This window comes from Natrix helvetica, assembly GCF_964273705.1.
Source record: "Natrix helvetica genome assembly, chromosome: 4".
Classification (NCBI taxonomy): domain Eukaryota; kingdom Metazoa; phylum Chordata; class Lepidosauria; order Squamata; family Natricidae; genus Natrix; species Natrix helvetica.
The window spans coordinates 94,466,997-94,494,495 of NC_138550.1; positions in this window are offsets into that span (position 1 = coordinate 94,466,997).

The following is a 27,499-nucleotide window of genomic DNA, read 5'->3' on the forward strand; positions in this document are numbered from 1 at the left end:
TTAAGAAGATGTTGGATAGCCATTTGCCTGAAACGGTATAGGGTTTCCTGCCTAGGTAGGGGGTTGGACTAGAAGACCTCCAAGGTCCCTTCCAACTCTGCTATTGCATTGTATAATGGCTAAATCTCTATGGAGATGCAGCCTTTAAATGAAAAGATCTTTGTTGTAGTTTCAGATATACAGCACCTGAGCAATTATAAACAGATCCCTTCTCCTATTCAGCCAATATTCATAGTTCAACAATTTAAAATTTTTAAATTTGACAGATCTGGAATTAGTTCCCAGACCCTCTTTTATTCTTAATGTCTTAAAGATAAGTCTGTGGTTCATGAGCTTCCCTTTCATTTTTTTGTTCTTCAGTGTGGACATTAAAAGCATCCACTTTCCTTTAATCAAAAAGCAATATTTAGCATGAATGTTATTTCTGAACTGTGGTTAATTCTAAATGTGGTGAGTCAGTGTAAATCAACTGCATAAAAGAACAAAGAATGAGGATTTGAGGATCCTCTGTCAGTCCTTTAAGGTAGATCAACTAGGAACCCAAGGTCACGGAGATCAGTATTACTTTTATTGTAAAGAGATCGTAACAAAGACTGATTGCACTTTTTCTCTTCCTCCCTTTATCTTTGTGTGAATTAGGGAGAGCTTTCTGAGAGTTTATTCATGTTACATTCTTGCCCTAAACTCAGGCCTCTTTTATATGACTATTGCCCTGGTAGCAGCTCTCCCTGCTGTCTTTCAAGGCCATTCCCTCTGCAGTCTACATTGGCCCCTCCCGAACAAATGTAATGTGATGTTAGTACAGCCAAGTATAACCACTCTTGTTTTTTTTCCAGGTTACTAACAAATGTAGATTTTCCCATGACCTAAATGCTGTTCCTCCTCTCTTCTCTGCCAGTGACATTTTAAGACTTTCAGGACTGCCTTTCTTTCGCTTTTTGATTAACCGTGGCTGGTCACATTGTACAGACTGATTAATTTTGACCAATCACTTTAGAAAAACTTCAACCTGTGGCTGAAACTCTGCTTGCCCATAAGTCTATTATAAACGATCCCTTTGCACTCATCTGTTTAATGTGTGTGTGTGTGTGTGTGTGTGTGTGTTAGATGTTGTGTGAGGAAAAAAAACACTATAGAAGAATTTTAGCCTTCTGCAGTCACCCTCCATCAATGAAAATGAACAGAAAAGCTCACAGAATTAACCTGCAGGCTTGTCACAAATATGTCAGGATGTGACGTATGGATGTTCTCTCCACTACAGGTCCCCAACTCCTCTTGCACAGCTGCCTTAGGATCATCTAGAGATTGAGAGAGGGGAAAAAAAGAAAATAAGTCTTCTATAAGTATGTGTACCACACCATAATGAACGTAACTGAGAATATGTTATCCCTTCCAGTATTGTTAATGAATGTTGAATAATCTTAATATTGATTACCATATCTGGCAATAGTTCTCCTGGATCTCAGGCAGATCCAGGTCCATTTGCTATCTGATTTTTGTATTTGGAGACACCAAGGATGGGACCACATGCAAAAAACTGCGACCTCTTCCTTTGTTCTGTTTGTGGGGCTTCTCTTCTAATAAATGTAAATTATTTTATGTAGCTACTAAGTACTATATCAATGAATACTTTTTATCCCTCTTACAACCAGCCCAGTTTTAACCATAATGTCTCAAATAACTCAGATGTAAACCTTTTATGTTATTATTTCCCATTTTCCAGCTGTTTCCTTCTTTGCTACAATACATAGAGATTAATTGTAAGTACATAAACTCCCATAAACAGCATTAAATCAAATTAAAAGCAATTTATGGAAGGGAAAGGGAAAAAGAAGAGAAGGGAAGGAAATGCTAACTCCCCACCCCCCCCATAAGCTTTTTACCATATTTAAATCTCTAAATGGGTTGTTTTATGCTACAGTAAAGTGACATGAAAGACTGGAGAATCAAGCCACTGCTACTGCTGTCATAGCTCTGGTAAATGGACATGCCGAGCAAAGCTAATCTCATGTATTATCCCCACTTGGGGGATAATACATGAGAGGGAGGGTGGGGAAAGCAATATTTCCCAAAGGTTGGCTGTGTTCTAGCTTTCTCAGCATCAAGAGAATGCGTCCTCTTGGCTACGATCTCCAATTCAGCTACTACAGATATGTGAAGCCTCCTTTCAGTCGCCTTTGGAGATCAGACTCACTAAAGAAGAGATGAGGCTTTTGACATAGCAGAGTGCCGTCAACTGGATCTTTTTGCTGGCCAGGATGGGATAGAAGGCCATTCTTTTTTCAATTCGCAAGCAAAGATCACTTTTGCCTACGTCCATCCATTAGCGAAGCAGCAGGCCTTGCCAAGACAAACAGTTCAAGGTATGAACATTAACAGTAAGCAGTAACTGTGGCGTGAAGCATTCTCAGGCAAAATCCAGACATCGCGGATACTGCTTGGAATATCTGGGATGTCCTGCATTCTTTTGCAGTGAAAAAAGGGCTGCGCCACAGCAGTGTGGGAGACAGCAGCCAAGGAAAGGACATGAGCTTTGCAAAGCCAGCCATCAAGTTTCTAACTATGGCTGATTGAGGGCAAACTGGAATGTGACTTCTGACGCCAACCACTGTTATGCATAGAATGCATTTCTTTTTTTAAAATTCCAAACTATTAATAGAATACTTTTTTAAAAAAAAATCATACCTAGGAGCTTTTAAAACCCTTTATCTGTGAATCTATCCATAACATTTTAGTATGGCTATTACACGAGTCATTGAAATGTGTTTGTGTTTGTTGCTTTGCTGAAACATTACATTAAGAGGCAGATAATTTATATTTTTCAGGCTGCTTGTTGACATAAAGATTTGCTTTATTCTTGGTCCCATTGCTAAAACTATGAAACTTAAGAAAAATATTGAAATGGAAATTCCTGTAACTAGCTTAGGAGCACAATGATTTAATACTTTTAAGAACTGCTGCAGAGAAAGCAAAAGGATTTCTTTCTGTAACATTCTAGCAATCATATCAATACGGATACAATTAGCTCATATGTTTTGAAAATTATGGAAATGCGATGGAAAGGAAAGAAGGAAGGAAGGAAGGAAGGAAGGAAGGAAGGAAGGAAGGAAGGAAGGAAGGAGGAAAGAAAGAGGAAGGAAGGAAGGAAAGAGAGGAAGGAAGGGAGGAAAGAAAAGAAAAGAAAAGACCTCTAGATGTTTGTCTCTCTGGTCCCTGCTTGTCTTTACCTCCTACCCTGAACTGAACTGTGGCATCTCTACCTTTTTCTCACCATGAACCTCTCATATTGTATCACCAACAAAGGAATGATGGAATAAATTAAAACTTTAATCAAGCATCCACACAGCTGACTTGTTGGATATGAATTCAAGCCAACTGGCGCAGCTTTTCCCTAGACCATTGTCTCTCACTCTCATTACAGCACAGTTTAATTTAGCACCTCTCCCTAGCCTTGAGAAACTCCAAACATTGGGGGTATCATCAAAGGAGCAACATCCCTTTTCAGCGGCATCATCATCCACTGTCTGCTTTTAATGATAGGTTGCTGTGAAATATTTATGAATGGCAACCAGCCAATACACCCCCTCTGCAAAGCTTCCAGCAAGAAGACTTGTTCAATATGACCATCTTTTCTCTCCAAGATCAGTGAACTGCCATGGAAGGCAGGAAGAAGAGAGGGAAGAAACAGCTGGAAGTTTCACTAAGAGGCATGTCATACCCCTGCCCTTACAGTACAGTTTGTGGTACAAGCTGACCAGCTGTGTGAGACCGATATCATTCTGCTCAGTCTGATGCTCATATTATTATTATTATTATTATTATTATTATTATTATTATTATTATTATTATTATTATTATTATTAATAATAACAATAGAGTATAAATAATATATATTATAAATTTTAATAGAAGCAAATCATGATTTATCCATCATCTATCATCCTATATAAATTAAACCTAACAAATTTGATTATTTTCTTAAAGAGCTTCATTGATTGCATCTATAAAAGAAATATCTGCAAGCATGTCTGTTTATCCTTCAAATGGCTGTCATTTGCTTTTGATACCATATAATCAGCATCTGTAAAATCTTTTCTGAAAGGGTTTTATAAATAACAATCTGTTCAGAATTTGAACTTTGCCTAGAAGGGTGGGATTTATTAAGAGACTGTCAGTCAGCCAGTAAAAATTTATGACTCCAAATTGTTGACTTATAGCAAATGTTGTTGCTAGTTGCGAAGTCATGTCTGATCCATCACGACCCCATGGACAACGTTCCTCCAGCCTTCCTATCCTCTACCATCCTCTGGAGTCCATTTAAGCTGCTTCGGTGACTCCATCCAGCCATCTCATTCTCTGTCATCCCATTCTTCTTTTGCCCTCAATCTTTCCCAGCATTAGGCTCTTCTCCAGTGAGTCTTTCCTTCTCATTAGGGGGCCAAAGTATTTGAGTTTCATCTTCAGGAACTGGCCTTCTAAAGAGCAGTCAGGGTTGATCTCCTCTAGGACTGACTGGTTTGACCACCTTGCAGTCCAAGGGACTCGCAAGACTCTTCTCCAGCACCATAGTTCAAAGGCCTCAATTCTTTGGCACTCAGCCTTTCTTATGGTCTAAAGCAAATACAATTGATTAAAAAAGAAAGTAGGTTTGTATTAAACAACTGACATCACCTATAACTGGCTATTTTTTACATTGACTTTGTACTTTGTTACTGGATGCTTTGATTATTTGTATTTGAAACCTGGAACTCAAAAGACAATTAATAATTGATTCCACAGCTCCCCTTTCCCCATTTTAAATTGGTTCTTGACTGTAGACTTTGGTGCTGTGGTTAAAAAAAAACCTGACATATTGAAATAACATCAAATAAAATAGATAAACAAGTGTTTAAGTCTGCATCCATCCTATCTTGGAAGTTTTGAATATATGAATGAAAGGCAAATTTCATTTTGGAATAATTCAGAATTCATCTTTTTTCAATTTTAGCAGAATCATTAACTCACTTTGGAAAAGCTGCTGCTCTATATGTCACGACTTTTGTCCAGGAACTCAACAAATGACTATGTATTTTATTTTGCCTTTTTGTAAAATTTGGTGAATTTGCAGAGGAAGAAATGCTCCTACTGGCTCAACATCAGGACCCCAAACTATGGCATGGACCAGTGATGAGATTAAAAAAAAATTCCTGCTAGTTCTGTGGGCGTGGCTTGGTGAGCTTGCCATGGCTTGGTGGGTGGGTGTGACGTGGTGGGTGTGGCAGGGGAAGGATACAGTAAAATCTCCATTCCCTCCCCATTCCAGGGGAAGGTTATTGCAAAATCCACATTTCCTCCCAATCAGCTGGGACTCGGGAGGCAGAGAATAGATGGGGGCAGGGGCAGTCAAAAGTGGTTTTTACCGGTTCTCTGAACTACTCTGAACTACTCTGAACTACTCTGACCTAGTTACCTGCGGGACCACATCTTACCTCATACATCTCTACGACCTATCCGCTCTCACAGAGAGGGTCTCCTCCAGGTGCCATCCGCCAAGCAGTGCTAGTGGGTGGCGCCTAGGAGTAGAGCCTTCTCTGTGATGGGCCCAACCCTCTGGAATGACCTCCCTCCCGATATTAGAACTACAAATGACCTCCGCTCCTTCCAACAGAAGCTCAAGACTCACCTGTTCCGACTAGCTGGCTTAGTTGATTGATAGTTCCATCTTCCACCTCCTGGCAAACATTTTAAACATTTTATTGGGGAATTTTTTAAGGGAATTTTAATTGTATTTGTATTTTAATTAAGAACTGTACAGTATATTTTTTACCTCCTCCGTTTACGTCTATGTCTACGTCTACGTCTATGTTTCTGTCTATGTATTTGTATATGGTTTTAACACGACTGTACACCGCCCCGAGTCCTGCCAAGGAAAGGGTGCGGTCTAGAAATAAAAATTTATTATTATTATTATTATTATTATTATTATTATTATTATTATTATTATTATTATTATTATTATTATTATTATTATTATTATTATTATTATTATTATTATTATTATTATTATTATTACTCAAAATTTCCACTACTGGTTCTCCAGAACTGGTCAGAACCTGCTGAATACCACCTCTGGCATGGACATACCCTAATAATCATTTTTATACATGGTTTTCATGACATTTCCATCTCGCTCCATATTCAGCAAAAAAAAAAAACCAAAACATGACAAGACCCAGGAATGATGTGTTTCTGTGCCTATTATCTATTTGTTGGGCAAGTTGATCATTTAAAAAGAAAATTAAACATTATATTTTCCTAATATACCGCTGCTTCACATTGGGAATGGAGTTGGTATAGTTTTTCCATCAGTAGTGAATACTTGGAAGAATAGCAAAGTAAGGCAGAAGTAGTCATCAAGCACTGTTAGCCCCAAATTAAATAGTAAGGACACAAATCATGTCTCGTGTCAGAATTATTTTTTCTTCTATTCAATTATATTTAATTCTTGGAGACTGCCTGGACATGTTCTTGCAGTTTTCTTGGCAATGTTTTTCAGAAGTGGTTTATCATTGCCTCCTTCCTAGGGCTAAGAGAATATGACTAGTCCACGGTCACCCATTTGGCTTTGTACCTAAATTGGGGCTAGAACTCAGATTTCTTGGTTTCTAGTCTGATGCCTACACCATATTGGCTCTTTTATGTCAGAATAGAGCTTAAGTTTTTTTTTTAAAGCTATCAGTTTAACATAGTCATCTTCCTGTTGTGGCCCAGCAGGAGCCGTTGGAGCTGCCACCAGACTCCGACAGCAAGGGTCCCTATGAGTCGGCTCTGGAGGATGTGGAGGACCCTGGACAGGGTTCCGACTCCGAGCAGGGATCAGAGAGGCTGGTTGGCCACCAGGAGGCGCCTGAGGCATGGAGCAGTGGTGAAAGCCAAAGGGAGGGTGCTCCTGATATCATGCCTTGGAGCAGTGGGGAGGAGACAAGGGACAGTGAGTCAGACGTCAGCAGTGAGTTGTTGGATGCTCGTTACCAGCGAGCTAATAGGCATCAGGAGCAATTGCGCAGTTACAGGAGGTAATTGCACTCAGCTGATGATAATTAGACTCCTCTCCAGACTATAAAAGGACTGCTTGTGCACACGCCTTTTGCAGAAGTCAACGCATGAACTAATGTGAGAGTACAGTCTTGTGAGCGTGGCAGGCTGTATTGCTGCTATTGCTTATCAGTGCCAGGTTGTTATGAAGGCTTATTTGTGTTGGATTGCTGCCAAGAACCTGTCTGTCTGTAAATAAATCTGGTGAAGTATCTTTGGCTCAGAGTGTGTGTTGGTGGGGGACGAGGGGGGTCAGAACATCTTCCTATACACTAAACCAGGGGTGTCAAACTCATGACCCAGGGGCCAAATGCATCACATTCTGGCTAAGAGGGGGGGAGTCCCAATAGGTCACATGACAATGCCATGATGATGAGAGTTTGACATCCCTGCACTAAACCTCATAAATTTCAGACAGTTGGGATCAGAGTATTTGGAAAGCAGGTCTAAGCCAATATTTTTTAAATTTGGGGGGGGGTTGGTTAATTAAATTAAATTGATATATCAATTTCAATATCAAATCTATCGTTCTGAAACAATGAACTTAGTCAGATTTTGAATATATTTAAAGACTTTAAACACAGTCAAAGATAGTTTGGAAAATCCTACACTGACATCTATGATTCTGTAAGTTGGTGACATAGATGTTGAGAGTTGTGCGGCATACACGCTTAATAACTTATTAATTCTTATTAAATATTTAAAGTTTGTGATTTTTAAAAACAAAAAAATGCTCTTTCTGTTCTCATCCACTTTTCAATGGACAATTTCTATGATTCTAAGTTACATAATGCAGAAATGAGTAGGGGAGTAATTTATAGGGTGGTTTTTTTTTAGAAAGGTAAAAAAAACTTCCCCCCTTTTATTTTATTTTCAGGGGAAGTGAATATTTATTTCAAAATTGCACCATTGTGGAGAGGGCCATTGGCAACGAGACAAGCAAAAACTAAAATAATAAGTGAAAATGGGGCATTAATCTAGTACATATGTTAGTAGCAATGTGTGAAAATATGGCATTGTATAGAATGACTAGGAAATCTATAGAATGTGTGATGTTTTAGGCAAAGTATGAAATGTGTGTATCATTTTAATATGCTTTATACTTTCTCTAGGCATTGTACAGTATATAATGGCATTATGTAGAACAGGGATGTCAAACTGGTGGCCTGCAGCCAGATGCGTCACACACAGGCCACGCCCACTCCAGCTCCGCAAAGGGGGAAAAACATTGTGATACGTCATGTGACGGCAACGTGATGCTGTGTGTTGGACACCCATGATGTAGAATGACAAGAACTAGCAAATTATAGAAAAAAAGTCATGAAAGGGTTAGAATTTGTGTTAAGGATAAGGTTATTGAAAAGACCTATATGAAAATGGGAGAAGAAATTCAAAGTAAAGTACAGGATTTTTTTACTGAAAAAGACAAAAGGAAAAGACCAGTATTGACCTACTTGTTGTCACAAGGAAAGCTAGAATGGCATTTTAGCAGGAGTATTTTACACTTGGCCAGTTTGCCTTTTAGCATTTTATAAAAGGTCTAGGAAATATGTGAAATGTTGTTTCATAATTTGACATCTATTTTTGGCATTCTATAAATTCCTTAGGCATCTATAAAATGCCTAATTTCACACATTTACAGTAACACATACATCCCATTTTCTGAGTCCTGGGGGATTGCAGGAAACCAGAAGTTTCTCGGATTGTTTCTTTTGTGTGTGTGTGTGTGTGTGTGTGTGTGTGTGTGTGTGTGTGTGCTTGGTTTTAAAAAAATATACAGCTTGAAGATAGATGGAGATACATAAAGTATGTAGGCACTCTAAAATTCACTGCTCTCCCCCCACCCCTGTTAGATTTCTAGTAGGACAAACAGGACTTTTATGTCTGTACAAAAAAATTCACAACTTGGCCACAAATAGAATTGGGAATAATTTCAAGGCTTATTTGCAATGTGTATTAGGCTTATCAAATGAATAGTTTTTCAACTGGGAGTATGGTTATGAAATCAGGGTGGTCCGCTCTGGTATTGTATGCTGTTTGGGACTTTCCATATCCATGAGCCCAGGCAATAAATACCAACATACATCCGTGGGACGGCAGCAGTGGTGGGTTGCAGGCGGTACGCCCCGGTATGGGTGTACCGGAGCCTGCTCAGAGCACTGGATACTGTTCCGGAACAGTGCTCCGGAGGGCCCACCCGCCCGCCCGAGCTCCTTACCGGTCTTTTAAGTCTTTGGCGCTGAGCAGCTGGAGCATCGTGGAGGTGCCCAGAAGCAGTAAGATGCATGCACCCGCTGCACGCATCCATGTGGACGAACCCGAGCCCGTTCCAACCGTACTGGTTGGAATGGGATCCGGAACCCACCACTGGACTTCAGGATTGTTTCTCAAGAACCAATTTTTAAAAATTGACATTTGGACAATTTATGAGACATTTAGCAAGATTACTGGAAAATCCCTGCCATCTTTCTATAAAGGTCAGCTGTCAAAAAGCGAAATCATTGAAAAGGTATATTTCTTAAAACCTTATCCTGCATATTATGAAAATAAATGGGGTTCTCTTTCATCATTTTGATTTGATACCCTATAGTGATAATTGTCCATCAGAAGAACACCAAATTTAACAAATAGGTACAAACAGGCAATCTCTTTCTCTCTTCCATCAAGATTAAAGTACATTTGGGAAATCTTCATAAGTTATCTACTCTGCCTTGTCCCCAACATAGAAATAGCAATAGCACTTAGATGTACAGTATATACCACTCCATAGTGCTTTATAGCAGCGGTCACCAACTGGTGGTTCATGGAAAAATTATTTGCATTTTTTATATTATACTAAATCAGGGGTCCTCAAACTACAGCCCCTGGCCACATATGTGCAATGAATGCTTGCCGGATACATGCAATGAATGCTTGCTGGATACGTGCAATCAATGCTTGTTGGATATGTGCAATGAATGCTTGTGTTGCTGCAGAGAATCTGCCCCTTCTGGGTCTTTTTGTGTGGGTTGAGGAAGAGCAGAAATTCCAACCTGGAGTCTGCTTCAGCCTCCTGGTGCGGGGCTTTGGACGAAAGCTGGAGGGAAGTGCCGCTGGTGGCAAAGAGCTGGAGGGCTTTGTTCCAATGGGACTCCATCATGACCTGGAACTGGCTGACCATCTCAGCCCACTGAGCCTCCAGGGGCAGGAAGCAGTTGTTGGAGCTAAGCAGCCACCATGAGAAAGAATTGGCAAAACAGCTGGCTCAGTTCAAATTGGATCTGACCAAGGAGGCTCAGCAGAAGCACCTCACTGAGGACTAGGAACATAGGCTTTCCAAGCAGAGAAAAGACCTGTGGGACCAAGGATACCGGCTCCAGGAGCATTTTGCAGGACTCCTAAACCCTCTGCATGTTCATTTTTGCAAAAAAAAACCTGGATGCGCGGGGGCAGGGTTTCCGGAGGCCAAAAATGCTGTATTCAGTGTATAAGACACACCCAGATTTTCACCCTCTTTTTAGGGGGGGGGGGAAGGTGCATCTTACACTCTGAAAAATACTGTAGTTTCATAACTACCATATTTTTTGGACTGTAAGGCACACCGGTATGTAAGATGCACCATGATTTTGAAGAGGTAAGTAAGAAAAAAAGGTTTTGTGCTCCCCGCCCCGAGGAGCACTCTGCAGGCTTTAACAGGGCTGGAAAAAGGCAAAAACACTTCGGTTTTTGCAAAAAAAAACACAGCCCATTTTTCGCAAAAATGGAATGCGGCAGCAGGGCTTTTGGAGGCCAAAAATAGCTGCATTCGATGTATAAGACGCACCAACATTTCCACACTCTTTTAGGGGGGGAAAGGTGTGTCTTACACTCTGAAAAATACGGTACATATTTGGAAAAAAGATACCAGAATAATAGTTTAATATAAGTTGGATAAAAGTGAACAGTAGGAAGTAACTGTCCAAAAAGATCCTGAGTTCACATGCTGAAAGTAGACTTCAACGTGGATCTTCTGAAGCCATATCTTCATCATTATACCAACTTGATTTTTGAAATCTAAATTCATTTATCACAGGTAAATGTAAAGGCAAAGGTAAAGGTTTCCCTCACACATATGAGCTAGTCGTTCCCGACTCTAGGGGGTGGTGCTCATCTCCGTTTCAAAGCTGAAGAGCCAGCGCTGTCTGAAGACATATCTGTGGTCATGTGGCCGGCATGACTAAACGTCGAAGGCGCATGGAATGCTGTTACCTTCCCACCAAAGGTGGTTCCTATTTTTCTACTTGCATTTTTACATGCTTTCAAACTGCTAGGTTGGCAGAAGCTGGGATAAGTAATGGGACTCTCACTCTATTATGCGGCACTAGGGATTCGAACCATCAAACTGCCGAGCTTTCTGATCGACAAGCTCAGCATCTTAGCCACTGAGCCACAGTATCCCTTATTTTATCACAATAGGTGCCCAACTGTTGGTTTCTCCGGAGTTGATCACCAGAGACAGTCGGGGAAGACCTTTCTATTTAGTAGGAGCACTATGTCATCCTATTAACTATGATTAAAAGGATATTGTTTATGTAATAACACAGGCAGACATATATATAGAGAGAGCACTTAACTAAATTAAGTTTTCCAGCCCCTTCAGCAGTCTTCATGGTTTCCATTTCCACAGTTTCTTTTAGAACAGATTTGTTTGCTTGTTATACTTTGTTGGTAAAGAAAGAAGACAAAATCTAAGCCCAGCAGTATACATGGACTGAAAGAGGGGGAAGCAGTCCTTTTATAGTAATAAAAATTAGACCGTATTTTGAGAAAGACTCAGCTTGTAACCCTGCTGAAAAGCAGCATTCCAGACAAACCCTTTGAGAGTTTCGAAGTGTGGAGTATTGGCAATTTCCCCCTTCAAGAATGTGAATGCTTCACACAGATGCTCTGTGAAGTAATCTGGTAAAGAAAAGGAGGAAGACAAGCAGGCTGATAGAACTGAGCTCCCAGATTTCAGTTGGTGTAGATTCTCTCAGCCTGGGGGTCAGTACCAAATAGCAAAATACTCATCGCATGCCTGGAAAACCATCTTTTGGAGAATGCAGGACATCACTGCATGTTAAGCCAGCATCCTGCTTCCTGCTGTGGCACTATTAGATATTTAGAATCAGATATACGCCTACTTCAAAGGAGTCTCATTATGATCAAAGGCATTCACTTCTATGGCGCATCTGTAGGTCTGCAGCCTCAAGGAGACTACTCGATGCGTTTTGTTTCTTACACCTGTTCAGTGGGCGGCTAAGATGTGAAAGGCTATGATATTTCTTACTTTCAGAAAATTACTACTGAATTACAGTGTTCCGTTTTCAAAGACATACATTGCAAGTAAAATAAAACTACTATGAAATGAAAAATGCAGTGCCACAGAGGAAAAAGGTAAACATTCTGAGCAGTAAATAACAATATTTCACTCTTAAGCTATACCTACGGCATACCTCAAGACAAAAATGGTAGCCTTTATTTATTTATTTAATTAATTTCTGCACTCACACATTAATTACTGTACAGAACAGAAGAATTAAAAAAAACCACAACCAATATAAGTCAATTAAAAGACAGTAATAAAAACAGTTGTGCCTAGCGAGTGGTCAATAATAATAAATAACGGATAACTTTCCACTGATGATTTGGGAGCTTTTACTTTCTAAATTTGATAGTATAAAACTGTGATGGTGAATTTATGGCATGCATGCCAGAAGTGGCATACAGAGCCATCTCTCCGGGCACACAAGCTGTTGCCTGTTGCTTTTCCAGGTTAAGGTGTACCGGCCAGCTGGTCTTCACATGCATGGGAGCACTGGAAACTGGAAAAACAGCCCCCCAGTATGCATGCGCGTGGCAGGAAGATGATCTTCCAGTTTCCGGTGCGTTGCATGCATACTGGCCAGCTGGTCTTCATGAATGCATGCACACCAGAAACCAGAAGACTAGGTGGCCTGTGCGCATGCGTGTACTGGAAACCAGAAGATCTTCCCGCTGTGTGCCTATGCACTGGGCGGCTGCCCTTCTGGTTTCCAGCATGCGCGCATATTCTCATGTCCGCATTCAGTGCCAAAAAGGTTCACCAAGACTGGTATAAAAGGACAGTAGCTGTGGTTTTACCTAATGGTGGGATTCAGCCAGCTTGCACCAGTTCAGGTGAATCAGTTACCCACCCCCTGCTATCAAAGTGGATCCTGGGCGCTGCGCTGCAATGGAGAAATGAGCAACGGAGCAACCAGCACGAGGGACGGAGAAGTCCGCTTTCCCTTCTCCTTCCTTTGTACTGGCAACACTGTTGCCTGTTTCCCCATTGCAGAGGAGCGCACAGGATCCACTTTGATTGGGGGGGATTTAACAACCAATTCGCCCAAGGTCAGGTTGGCCATCACGGGAGGTTCATCCCAGATGTGCGGCAGAGCTGAACAATGGGGATAGGTCACGCCTCCCACGACAACCAACCTGACCCTGGGAGAACCGGTTGTTAAATTATTTGTATCCCATCACTGGTTTTACCTATTTTTTTTATAAGTGTATGTGAATTTACTGCTGAGGTTTTGCTAACAAAATGCTAGCTGAAGGGGGGGGCAGGAAACGGATTGGAATAAAACAAAAATAGCAAAGACCTCAAAAGCATAACAGTAGTATAATCACTTTTTTCAGTAAATGAATTTTCTCATGAAAGAGAGAACTGAGTTCGTATTCAATTAGCAGAGTGATTCTTATTGTTGTTATTTCAAGAGTAGAGTTTAATGAAAAAAATACATATGGGTAGAAATGATGCATTAGAACAAACAGAAACAGCAAAAATGATCAACATCAATGTTTCTTTCTTTTCCAGCGACAATCAGAAATAACGTCTTTATTTAAACTACTGAAAGTTCCATTACAAAATTCAGGAATGGATCATGAGCTTTTCAATGGTTCTATTGCAGCTGCTGATTTTGAATAGTTATCACATGCAATTCAATGCTTTGGATTATTGTTCAGAAGTAATTAATATTGCCTTTAATCAATCTTGTAATTGCTAGTTGCGAAGTTGTGTCTGACCCATCGCGACCCCGTGATCAAAATATTAGTTTTAATCTGAAATATTTTAGATAAATACATCTGTTTGGTTAGAGCACAAAATTTCTCCAAGTTGTATTATTTGTGACGAGATAGAAATGGGCTTTTTTTTTATTGTGATGCTCAGTTTGAGATGGGAGGGATGGTATAATTAAACAACTTAATCACATGCAGATTTAATTACTATAGAAGACAATAAGTGTCTTCTACAATAAGCCTATGAAAAAATGATTAAAACCTATAACTGGTACAAAATGTGGTAGCCAGAACATAGGTTTTAAACACAATGTCTTCCGGAGTATATTTTGACTCAGACTCAGGTAAGACATTCCTTACATCTTAAAGACCAGCCAGTTTCATATGACACTCTCTCTCATGAACCACTGCTAGTTCTAAGTACTACCAGTACTAAAAGTATTGCTACTGACTGTCATCTAACTCGTAGTAAATAGGGCAGAATTCTTTGTTGACAGTGGCAGCTCAAATGCTGTGTATTGCTAAAGCTGAATTTTAAATTAATACTGGGGCATCTTAGTCTGTTTGAGACAAGTGAAGTTAAACCATAATGTCAGTGCCTATTCTATACATGTCTGCTTAGATATCAGCTTTAAAGGGCCACATTTTGAGATAAGTATATATAAAAGTGTAACCTAGATGACAAAAGCCTATAATGGATAAGAATTTTGGTAGAAAATTTGATTTATTTACTGGTTCCAGTAAATAACTGGGAAAGAGAGTTCTATTGTATTTCTACCTCTACCTGTGTTTGTACTACTAATTCAGGGGTGGGAAAGACTTATGAAAGGGGTGTCAAACTCTTGTCGTCATGTGAAGTATCGGGACTTTTTTTCCCTTCGCTAAATCAGGCAGGGACGGAGCCAACATGTGATGCATGCAGCTCGCGGGCCACGAGTTTGACACCCCTGACCTAATAGGTTGAAGGCTGCATCTTAACCTGACCTTAGAAGGATCCCATACAGCTATCCAGGGATGCTGTAAAGTCACTAGAGATGAGTGTTAATTCCCAAAAACACACCAAATTTGCTCTGTTGAAAGTCAATATTTTTACCTGAAAAAGTCAAATTTTTACAGTGTGATTTCAAGGATAATCTTGATCCATCAATTAGATAATTCAATTTCTTGGAGGAAATTGCTACTGTAATAGAAGATCCAGTGCTGAAGTCTCATAAATATCTAATATAATCCACAATAATATAACATGTGCCAGGGATAATTATAAAGATAGGCGATAGATTTGTTTGAAATCAAGTCTTACTTGTATTGACTTGAAAAAACACATATTTTTTGTTATGACAATGACATATGGTTCTAGTTCAGGGGTGGGTTCCTGCCAGTTCTAACCTCTTCTATAGAAAAGGTTCCACAAATCTACAGTGCCATTTAGAACCGGTTCCAGCTCCTTCTCCCTCCCATCCGCACATCATCAAGATGAAGAGCGAGAGGAGAAATTCTGGGAGTTGAAGTCCACAAGTCTTAAAGCTGTCAAGTTTGAACACCACTGGAGTTTTTTTTCTAAAGGGTTAGGGGTACAAGGGTCTTGTAACTTGACAGCTTTAAGACTTGCACACTTCAATGCCAGAGTTCCTGAGCCAACATGACTGGAGGAGGAATTCTGGGAGTTGAAGTCCACAAGTCTTAAAGCTGTCAAGTTTGAACACTCCTGGGGGTTTTTTCTAAAGGGTTAGGGGTACAAGGGTCTTGTAACGTGACAGCTTTAAGACTTGTGTGCTTCAAATGCCAGAGTTTCTGAGCCCACATTTTGGTTGCTAAGCAAGAATGTTGTTAAGTGAGTTTCACCACATTTTACAAGTTGGCCACTCCCACCCAGCCACATGGCTGGCAAGCCACTCCCGCCCGGTCACATGGCCAGCAAGCCACTCCCACAAAGGAGGCCACACCTACAGAAGAGGTTCTAAAAAATTTTGAAACCCACCACTGTTCTAGTTCTAATTCTGGAGAGGAAGCCTAGAGACACAGAAGCAGGATTCTGATAAAGGATAATATTTGTAGTTCAGGGTTAAAAATGACGGGTCCTTGTACTTGGTTGTTTTCTTGCAGACATTTCACTGGTGCACTGATGATGTTACCTAGTTTGGGTAATGAAAATCTGCAAGAAACCAAGCTTAGAGTGCATTAAGGATGCCTCAGAAATAAGATTTTCCAAATAAATATAGAAAAGAATAGAAATATTTAAAAAAGGAGAAAGTTTACTCATATAAAGCTTTACTCATTCTTTCATACATGGTTCAGTGGTGGGATTCAAAAAATTTACTACCAGCATGATATGGTGGGCGTAGCATGGCTTGGTGGGTGTGGCAGGGGAAGGATACTGTAAAATCTCCATTCTCTCCCCACTCCAGGGGAAGGTTACTGTAAAATCCTCATTTCCTCTCAATCAGCTGGGACTCAGGAAGCAGAAAATAGATGGGGATGGGGCCAGTCAGAGGTGGTATTTACTGGTTCTCCAGAATTGGTCAGAATCTGCTGAATACCATCTCTGTTTATAACCCAAAATTCTATATCCATCAAATTCCTTTTCTTTCTGGAATTTTGTAAAGTAGGCACATGCAAAGATGATTTTTATTCTGAACAATCCTCTATAGCTGCTAAGCATTTCAATTGTCCAATTAGAATTTTTTTAAGAAAAAAATCCTAGTTAAGCTTTCAACACTAATCATTTTCCACACTTCACTCTGTCTTAATCAATATTCTTAAACAGCTAGTAGTTGGCTATAATCAGAATGATACATGGTTCTTGGACTTAGTCACTCTATTAGCAAAAGTTAAAAATATCCTAAGATAATATTTTGTCAAAAATGGACTTTAGAGGGTGCTGTTGCATTTGGTGTGTTAAAAAGTCAGAAGGAAATCTGAGAACAGCAGATCTATTATATTCATTGTATTATGCTTGCTAGTCCCCTAAACTGTAAAAACATGAATTTCTGTTATAAAATTCAGTGATTACTTCAAGATGTAAACGCTTCTGTTCTGCTAGTGATGCAATTGTTCAGGCTGTAGCAATTGCTTGCCTCTTATCACTTCAAGAGAGAGAAAATTAAAATATTTTAGGCGCATTAGCAGCCTTTGCGCAAAAAAAAGTCGAATACAAGTTTACGCCCAGAGAACAACATACTCTTTTCACTTCTGTGTTGTGCCCAATAGATATTAGCATTCAGGAATTCTATCTGAGATTCAAATGATTTACCACTTTATTTGTATAATACATTATAAAAATTGTTTTATACAGATGTGTTTTCCCCCAAACTTATTTTAGGAGAATTTTTTAACCGCGGTATGTGGTAATCTGAACACTTAAACATGATGAGAATTATCATTGCTGTGGATTGATTTAAGAATATTCCTTTATTTATCATCCCCTATATAAGTTGGAAGCTTAAACAAGAACAAAAATGTCTTAAAATTTATCCAATCAATTAAGTATAAACTTTCATGGTTAAGGATCCTGTCTTCTATTTCTGACTTTTGAAACAGCAATCAATATATGTTTTATTTATTTTGATCAGTTCGCAATCAATGTTATGAAAATTGGAACATAAACCAATATAATTGCATGTAACATTTTAAGGGATTGACATATAATTGATAGTTATTGCCTCTTGATGCATAATATTAGTTTTAGATTTTGTTCTCATTATGACATTACTTTGCAACAGAAGGGAGATTCAGTTTTTTTTAAAAAAAATATTATTCTTTCCAAATTAATTTCCTCAATTTTGCATATGGTTATAAAATTTTCTACACCAATAAAGTTCAAAATCTGTGTTTTAAATATCCTACAGTTTCAATGAAATTTAGTCCCCACCAACCACCCAAGCTCTGAATATTATGGACGAAAAGATGTTATAGAAAGGTTTTTTTTTTTAACTTTTACTTTAAAAAAAAAAACCTTCAGAAGTTGGGTGGCTGAATTCTAATTCCATGTTTCTCTGACATTTTATATTTTCTTTCATTTCATCTTCTCAGCTACAGTGAGTAAAGACGGCTATATTTATATCTCTGCTTCCGCTCCAGATGGGACATTAATAGATATATAGCTTGCAGCTGCACACAAAGAATATTATAGGCTGAATTCTTCTCTGCCTCTCTACACAGTATCGGTTCTGTTCCATTTTGTTATGTTTCTGGCTTTCATTGTTTTTATAAATCAGAAATGGAGCATTGTACATTTCTCTCTCTCTCTCTCTCTCTCTCTCTCTCTCTCTCTCTCTCTCTCTCTCTCTCTCTCTCTCTCTCTCCCTCCCTCCCTCCCTCCCTCCCTCCCTCCCTCTCTCTCTCTCTCTCTCTCCAACCTTCCTTTATTCCAGATCCAATGGCTTCCATGCTACCACACAGCACCACGATTCTCCGGGGGATTTTGAAAACAGGAGGCAAGTCAAAGGAGCAGAGCTGCAGGGATTTCTGTTTGATTCAGGTTTATTAACTCGAGCATACACACTCTTTCTCAAATTTGTTTTCTCAGCCGGTGGCACATTGCACTATTGCCCAGTGCCATCAGTCCTGTGGAGAGACGTTTTGTAGTGGATCTTAAGGCATCTTTAAAATGAGAAATTGAAGGCAATAGGGGAAAAAAGAAAAAAGCAGAAAAATATACCCTTTTAATAGCAGCTTAGAATCAGAGCCTCGGTGTTTTCTTAATATATTGAAATATGTACTGTATAAACATGGCACATTCCACCTACTGAAACATTTGCTGGAACAGCTCACAAAAGGGAATTGCTCCTTTAATTCTTTTTCCTTGCCCCGCCGCGAACTTCCAGCCTGATATATCATCTCATTCTTTCTCCCCCCGCCCCGCTAATAAATGTGAAGAAGGCTGTGCTTTTTCTAAGCAGGAAGGTTTTTTTCCTCTCAGTTTTCATAGTTATGTACTGTATTTCCTACACCTCGTTTTCATTTCTAGACAACATTTTCCTCCCTGAAGCACAATTGCGTTAATGTCACGTTTTGCATGATAACAGAGTAATAACATTTCAATATGGGTAGTCCTCGACTTATATCAATAGCACTTAGACTTATATACCACTTTACAGTGCTTTACAGCCCTCTCTAAGTGGTGAGACTCGAACTGCCAAAGTGCAGGCAGCGGGCAGCAGTGGTGGGATTCAAATAATTTAACAACCGGTTCTTTGCCCTAATGATTTCTTCCAACAGCCAGTTCACCAAACTGCTCAGAAAGTTAGCAACCGGTTCTCCTAAAGTGGTGCGAACTGGCTGAATCCCACCACTGGCCGACAGGCAGCAGAAGTAGCCTGCAGTACTGCACTCTAAACACCTCACCACTGCGGCTCTTATAACAGTTCATTTAGTGACCATTCAATGAATGATGACTGTTTTCCATACAACCATTGTGGCATTCCCATGGTCACATAATCAAAATTCAGATGCTTGGCAACTGGCTCATATTTATGACGACTGCAGTGTCCTAGGGTCATGTAATCACCTTTTTTTTGTGACCTTCTGACAAGCAAAGTCAATAGGGAAGTCAGATTCACTTAACAACCCCATTACTAATTTAACAAGTGCACTGATTCGCTTAACAACTGTGGCAAGAAAGGTCACAAAATGGAGCAAAATTCACTGAACCAATGTCTCGCTTAGCAACAGAAACTTCGGGCTCAATTGATGTAAATCAGTGGTTCTCAACCTTCCCTTTAATACAGTTCCTCGTGTTGTGGTGACCCCCCAACCATAAAATTGGTGTTTTGGTTCCTAAGACCATCGAAAATATGTGTTTTCCGATGGTCTTAGGTGACCCCTGTGAAAGGGTCATTCAACCCCTAAAGGGGTCCCGACCCACAGGTTGAGAACCACTGATGTAAATCAAGAACTACCTGAACAATAAATACCTGGGCTTTTGCCTCTTTTTGGAAATTCATTTTCAGGCAGAAAATGAAAATCTCATGTATTTTCTTTACCCATCTCTCATTGTTCCTCCACTTATCCCCCACACCCAGTTTACCTTAAGGCCTTCTTAATAGAGTCCCAGTGTTACCTTATATGTTTGGTTGAACATTGCAGCAAGATATGAAACCCAGCACAGGTTTAATTTATTTTTACATGCAATAATTCGATCCATCTAAGCTATGAGACTGACAGCAACAGCCAATGGACTCTGCTGGAGTTCTTCTCAGTGGTATAATAAGCAGTCAGAACAAAGGCATTGAGTGAGTTTACATGTCTGTTTAAATCTTCACAATCTGTTGAAGGCAATAATTTGGATACTTCTTGGCTCCTCTAGGAATAATGTAGTCTTGAAACATCCATCAGTATTATTATAAATCTTTATATAGGTGGACAGCAGCTGAGAGTAGAGACTTGCCTAAGCTCAATGACTCCCTGATTGTTCTCATCTTAGTCATTAGCTGACCAAGCAACTCTAACACCCGAGACATCGGGAAAGAACTGGTTCTCTCCAAAAGTCACTCTCAAATTATAATTTTGTTTTGACATAAGTGGAAAATGTTTAAATGCATGTGGAATGCTTAATGATTTTTAATCTGAATATTCATAAACTATATTTTTAATGTTATATATATTTATATAGTTATATAACGTAATATATATTTAATGTTACGTTAACCTGAATAATTATCACATGTTTCAGAAAGTATCAACTAAGTGTTCAGAATAATTATTGGGATCACTTTGTTCTTTTCGACCGATATATTTTTAAAGTTTTCACCTAGACCCTTTGCAAAAAAACATCCTCACAAATTTAAAAAGTTCTGTCCACAAGTACAAAGTAAAACCATGTGCAACTGATTTTATAGCCTGCAGCTAAACACTTCCTTCAAAAGTTTTGCCCAGTTTCATTATTTACTCATGTCTCAAGTGAATCATGCAAAACTATATTTTGGCTCTTAAATCATCCTTTCCCTTTCTTCCCAGCAGGGTGACCGTGCTTCAGGACTTGATGGGTAGAAGAAGACGAGGGAGGAGGTAAAGGAAATAATGAATTCACTCCACCCTTCCAGGCAGAAGGAAAAGTGCTAGTAATCAGTCAGATGCAAGAAGGTCAAATTAACAATAACAAAAGGTACAGTATAATGAAGTGATGGGTGTAGCCCTGACATGGATGCCAGAATATTTTGCCAGCAGAAACAAGAATGAACAGCTAGGTACATGATGTCATTGCGAAATGAATTTTAATTTCCTAAATGCAGGTGAATTTTCCCTTAGAAGACACGTTTGTCCCATCGGTGAATAAACTTAATTTCAGTCCTGTTTCATCATTGTCAGAATGTACCTTATTAAAGCTGAACAATATAATTCAAATGTATACACCGTTTTCTGGATATGTTTAAAAGGAAGACTATGGGAATGGACTGGAGGAATACATTGTGTGGCTTGGCAACAGTTTTACTGCATCTGGATTCAGGTATTTATTATTTATTCAAGCAATTCAAGATCCTCACATATATGAGCTCTCCTCAAAGCAGGTCTAACAATTGCTTTCAGGATAAAAATGATTCCAACGTCCTACTGAGAACTTACGTCAGAGATAGATGGCCTGGTGTTCTCCATAGTTTTTGTATTACACATGGATGAACATGTTTTCCATGTGAACTATCTACTCTGAACTTTGGAGGTGAAGAGGAAGATATGCTTGCAATATACACATATAGCACATAGACTGAACTATTAGTACCTAATAGAATTGGGGACTGAACTGAATTCACTTTTAGTTCCTTACAATGTCATTCTTTATTCATTCTCTGTTGCAATTCTTTGGGTTTCCTCTTTGCACTCACCATAATTCCCAAACTGCAATGGTGATGAAACATGCACACACAAACACACACAAATCCTGACCTCTATACTCATGTTCTTGAGACTCCTTGGAAGGAGACTTATGCTTTGTGGCATTTCTTGAAATTGTCCTATGACTACACCACATTACATGTCTCATGAGATAAATGAGACATCTTGGAATCTCTGCTTCATTGATAGATCATTTTAACCATCTGTTTTTAATCCTTTGATTTCCACACTGTCACCAGTTAAGGTTTGGAAGCTGATTGTATGTGACAAGGGCATTCTTTATGTGTATATAATGCAGATGGCTAACTTTTTTTTCCTTGCATGCCCGAAGCACGTGTGCCTGTGCCCACACACATAATGCAATGTGCCCATCCTCTGCGCATACATGCATGCCCCCTGTTCATGCATGCGTGACCTCCTGTGCTCCCCCTCCTCCCCGCAGATGTACATGTGATCCCTCATGCTCCACCCACCCAGCCCCTATGCACGCAACTCCCCCACAGATCATTTTGGGCCTAGCAGGACTCCCTGTAGCCTTCTGGGAACAAAAATGGGCTGTGGGGGGGACGCCCCATCCCTCCCGCTACTCCCAATGCATATGCGTGCATCTCCCGCATACAGCCTGATCCCCCTGTGCATGTGCAGCAGAGACCTGTAAATCAGCTGGCCAGCAGGAGGCGCACGTGAATGCGCGGTTGAGGTGAGCTGGGGCGACAGCTCGTGTGCTGGTAGAGAGGGCTCTGCATGCCACCTGTGGCTCGCATGCCATAGTTTCGCCATCACAGGTCTAATGCCTCTGAGATAGACCCACAGACATACGCACAGAGGCATTTATATTATAATTAGATAAATGAGTTAGATACTCCATCGTTACTCTTCTTTTCCCTTGTTAAAATATAGTTAGGGAACAAAACAACACAGTTCTCAGTACCCCAACAATTTGAATTGAAAAAAATTCATCCAAAAACAACAAATATAAATCGATCTAACACATCCAAAAATAAAGTATATTCTACAGGGCTGTGCAGCAATTCAGATTTGAAGAGGAAAAGATGATTTGGGACACACATGAGCTAATAGGCCACACCTGTTGGCACCTGCATAAATGAAACACAGGTCTTCTTGGGATTGCTCAGAGGCAGCTATGCTGGCTAAGGAAAAGACACAACTGAACAGGGGATATGACATCCCATCATTTTGTCAGTTATCTTTTCCCCTTCAGAGTAGCCATATTTATTCTAGGACTGTACATGTCCTAGTTTTGAAAATGATTGTGAATAAGCACTCTGGATCTCACACAAGAACATTAATTATGTTAGATTGGGTAATGGATAGGCTTAATGGTAACAACAGCTGTTTATTAACAACAACAAGTGAGTACAATCCAGTGAAGGTTGAGTCTGACAGCAGCCCTTTTATAGGGAGCTGTCAGACCCTTCAACCAATAAGATTAAACCTCTGTTCCCACTGGAACAGAGGACCTTGGAGGAAACCACTGCAGTTAGTACAAGTATCTAACAAATTAAACAGCCTCTCTAAGTTTCAGCCTCTTACACAAGCATAAAACAACATGTGCTGCTATAAAGAGTTGATTAATTAATTTTCAAAGCATTAGCAGCCTGACTTTATTTAACTAGTTATCTACCTCCTTGCTTTTTCTGTAAAAGAACCATCTCATTTTCAGGTAATCCAATTCAGGTTTGACTTTTATATGACAGACAGAAAGGCAGAAATAGAAGAAAAAATGTATCATAGCACAATGATTCCTCCTCCCTCTCCTCCCCTCCCTCCAATTTCATTCGCTTCCATTTCTATGTGGAAAACGAGGGATCAACAATGCAATCATGCATTTGTAGCTAGATATTACTGGATAAATGAAATTTATTGCCTTTGCAATTCTACATTAAAGCCTTAGGAGAAATGTTGGTGTTTAGGAGAGCTGCAGAACATAGAAAAGGGAACTGCAGGTTTGGCACAATACTCTCTGTGCCACAGCAGAACGGAAAGATAACACTCTGTGATGGATGCCATCATCTAAGCTACAGCGTGGCATGGTGGATGGCACCAGTGTCAGCGATTACTCTGAACAGACAGTTGATAAAGCAGGAAATAACAGATAAACATAGGGACATGAACTTATCAAGAACTAGGGTATTCATTCAAAGGGCACCTTTTTCCATTTCAGTATAGAAGGAAGGAGAGGGAGGAGAATTGTTAAAACTATCCATTGTCTTCCATTAGAAAATCAAAATATTAGTATATTTGCACGGACATTTGATTGTGGGGTCAGAGACAACTTCCCTAGAAATGTCATGTCTGTTCTTTTTATTATTAATCGCTTGGCTGAAAACAATTTGTCTTTAAAGAATGCAGGATAAAAAAACAGTGAAGTCTACTGTCTGTTGTAAACTAGTGTAATGAATGGGAAGGTCTGTTTTTCCTCACAGATCTATCACACTTTCTCTTACATCCAACATCAAATTTGCCATGGGAATAAAGAATAGAAACTCTGTGTTTATCAGAGGAAGATCGTCACAAATTAGTCAGCAATGAAACATACTGATAGACGTTAACCTAGAAACCAAAAGAAAAAGAAGAGCAGCGTTTCAGCTGCCCCTTTAGTTTCTGGAAACATTGGAAAGAACTGAAATTGCTGTGCAAACATGACAGAGGAAGGAAGTCTGCAATGCTTCAATTACAAAAAACCCCTCACTTAACCAAGACAACTCATTCGCTTCAAAAGCGTTCTGGGCACACACAAAATTGCACAAGATTACAAATTCATTGAACTCATTGAAGTATCTCAACATTTTAATCAACCTATCTAGCATCTAGTATAACAGTATAATACTAAAATTTCAAATATTGTGAAATGCAATTCAATGCAACACTATGTTTTCTAATTACTGTAACTATTTCAACTGAATTTTAAATATTGATTTTCTATAATACAATGGTATGAGGTATATGTATATGTATTGTGTGAGTGTGTGTGTGTACATACACACATATATAAAAGAATGTGTGTGTGTGTGTTTAAAAGAGAACATAAAAACTAACACAAACTTATAAAGAATAAAGAAAACAAAAAATTAAAGAAAAGAAAATGGACAAAATTGTAGAAAAAAAATAATGATAGATGGGAAGAAACTTCCAATTTCCCTTGCATTTTGTAGTATGAGTGCAAAAAATATCTCTTATTCTATGACTATAAAAAGCTCACTTTTTCAATTATCCGATTTTACCTATAATCATCAAAACCACAAGTTATGAGTGCATCTTTTTCCCTTTCATGCAAGAAGTCTATAAAGGGTTTCCCGTTAAATGTAAATGTAGATATAGCCTTTTCTCTAATCAAGGAAGTCAATTCAGCCATCTCTGCAAGTTCTTTAACTGCAGGGAAGCTAATACGGTGCGTTGGATATTTTGTAGGAGGAGTCCCCTGCAGTTTGACACATTTTGGAGTAGAAATGTAATTGCTTTCTGCACACACCCTGCTTGCAACTGAATTGAGCTTTGTTGTGTCACTCCAAAGCTGTCAAAACTTGGTAAATGTGAGTGGAACTGAGAGCCAAGTGCATACTGAAGCAATTAAATGCCTGCTTTACTACATGCCAGATGTTACACCCATGATCCATTCAACATACATTCTTAGCATGCTAGATTTGGGCTATGAATTCATTCTCTCTCTCTCTCTCTCTCTCTCTCTCTCTCTCTCTCTCTCTCTCTCTCTCTCTCTCTCTCTCTCTCTCGGCAGAATTATGTGTACAGTACTAAGCACAACTGAACTATAGAAGCACATGGGAATTAGAAATTATTCTAATCTCTTGGCTCTTCAGTTTATATTATGTACTGTGTGAATGAAAAGACCAAAGAGATAATGAGCAGATGCATATTAATCACTTCAGTGTATTATTAAATACCATTGTTAAATTTAACTTTTTAAGCCTCCCCCCCTACCCCATAAATTCAAAAGTGCATCAATTTAAATGCACATCCTTTCCCCAAAGCTATTGGCTGTATTCTTTGATATTGTTCCAAAACATTTGCCGCCCTCACATCAAGCAGCTTTACCCAATTTACCACTGGCAAAATGCTTAATATGATTTTCAGGTCTCCTTTAGACAGCCCTACAATATTATTTTTGCATTCGAAGGGCAAAGTAATATTTCACTGAGTTTTATGATCTGGTTCCAGAATATGTCTCTAACTGTTCACTTCAACAATATATAAATAGAATCAGCATGGCTGACATGAGATTGCTGAGAGACGTCATGGGTTGAATTGCCCATACATTTCAGTCTTTAGATTGAATAAGACTTAAAACATTGTGGTTTCTTTCCTAATTAAATCAAATCAAATCCACCCATTATTCCAAACACAATAGTTCCTAGATTTATTTGCCATCCATCCTTCCCCCTCCCCCCCCATAAATATTTGAATGCTTTAATATAGTTGGTACTTAGAATCAACCTCCCCTTCCTTTTTCTCATGCTTTCATTACAGTTTAGAAACAGACTGATCTAAATTCCCTTAAAACTAACCTGAATTTCAGGAAGTCGAATTAATGGTACCACATGTGTTAATTCAATCAAGATCAAATGGCCCATCAAGGACAGATGGGGAAGTTTATCAGGATCCATTTTACAGTATACATTTGGAGTGATAACAGGAAATACCATGTTATCACTATTATGAGCCGGATGGGATCAAGTCTTCACATATATGATCCAGTATATGGCCTGAAGCCACATTATGAAGTTTTACTGCCAAAATCCGATAATTGTATCTTTTTTTTAAAAAAAATCTCCGAGTTTTGGAGAGAAACAGAATATTCAAGCAGTCAATTGATGTTATTAACACCCTGTTCTTTTTATGTATTACTGGGGGAAGGGGGCAGATGAAACTGCTACAGATGGTAATGTGTGAAAGTTAATGGTGAGAACATTACAGTTTTACATGTCTTTATATTATATGACTGATAGAATATAATAAGTCGTGGAAGTTTGAGATAATAAAGTATACTTTGGCCTTCTAAAAATTCATCAAAACTGTTGGCAAGATGGACACCAAAGGAGAGGAAAACACATAATTTATCTTGAAAGAAATAATGTCCTGTTATTGTTAAACACTGCTGGGACCTCATTAGTGACTATAAAAACATAACCTGCCAGTTATGTAGGATAATAAATCTATACTGGCCAATAAATGAGGAATAAAGAGGGACAGGAGAAGAAAAGAATTCTAAGAAGAATTCTTAGAACACTAAGAATTATTATTTTCCCCTAAACACAATTGTAAGTTAGGGCTCTCTATGTTGCCTCATTGACAGACTTCCAGAAACAAGAGAATATGATATTTCAGCATTGATGGATAATAGGTTCACATTCCAGATTCTGGAGGACAAATATTTATTGACAACTGTGTCCATTTGTTCTCAGCAACTTCTGGGCAGTACCTCTCAACTGTATTGCGGAAAGTTGCAATAGATAACTGTTGTGGCCCAGCAGGAGCCGTTGCCGCTGCCACCAGACTCCGAGAGTGAGGGTCCCTATGA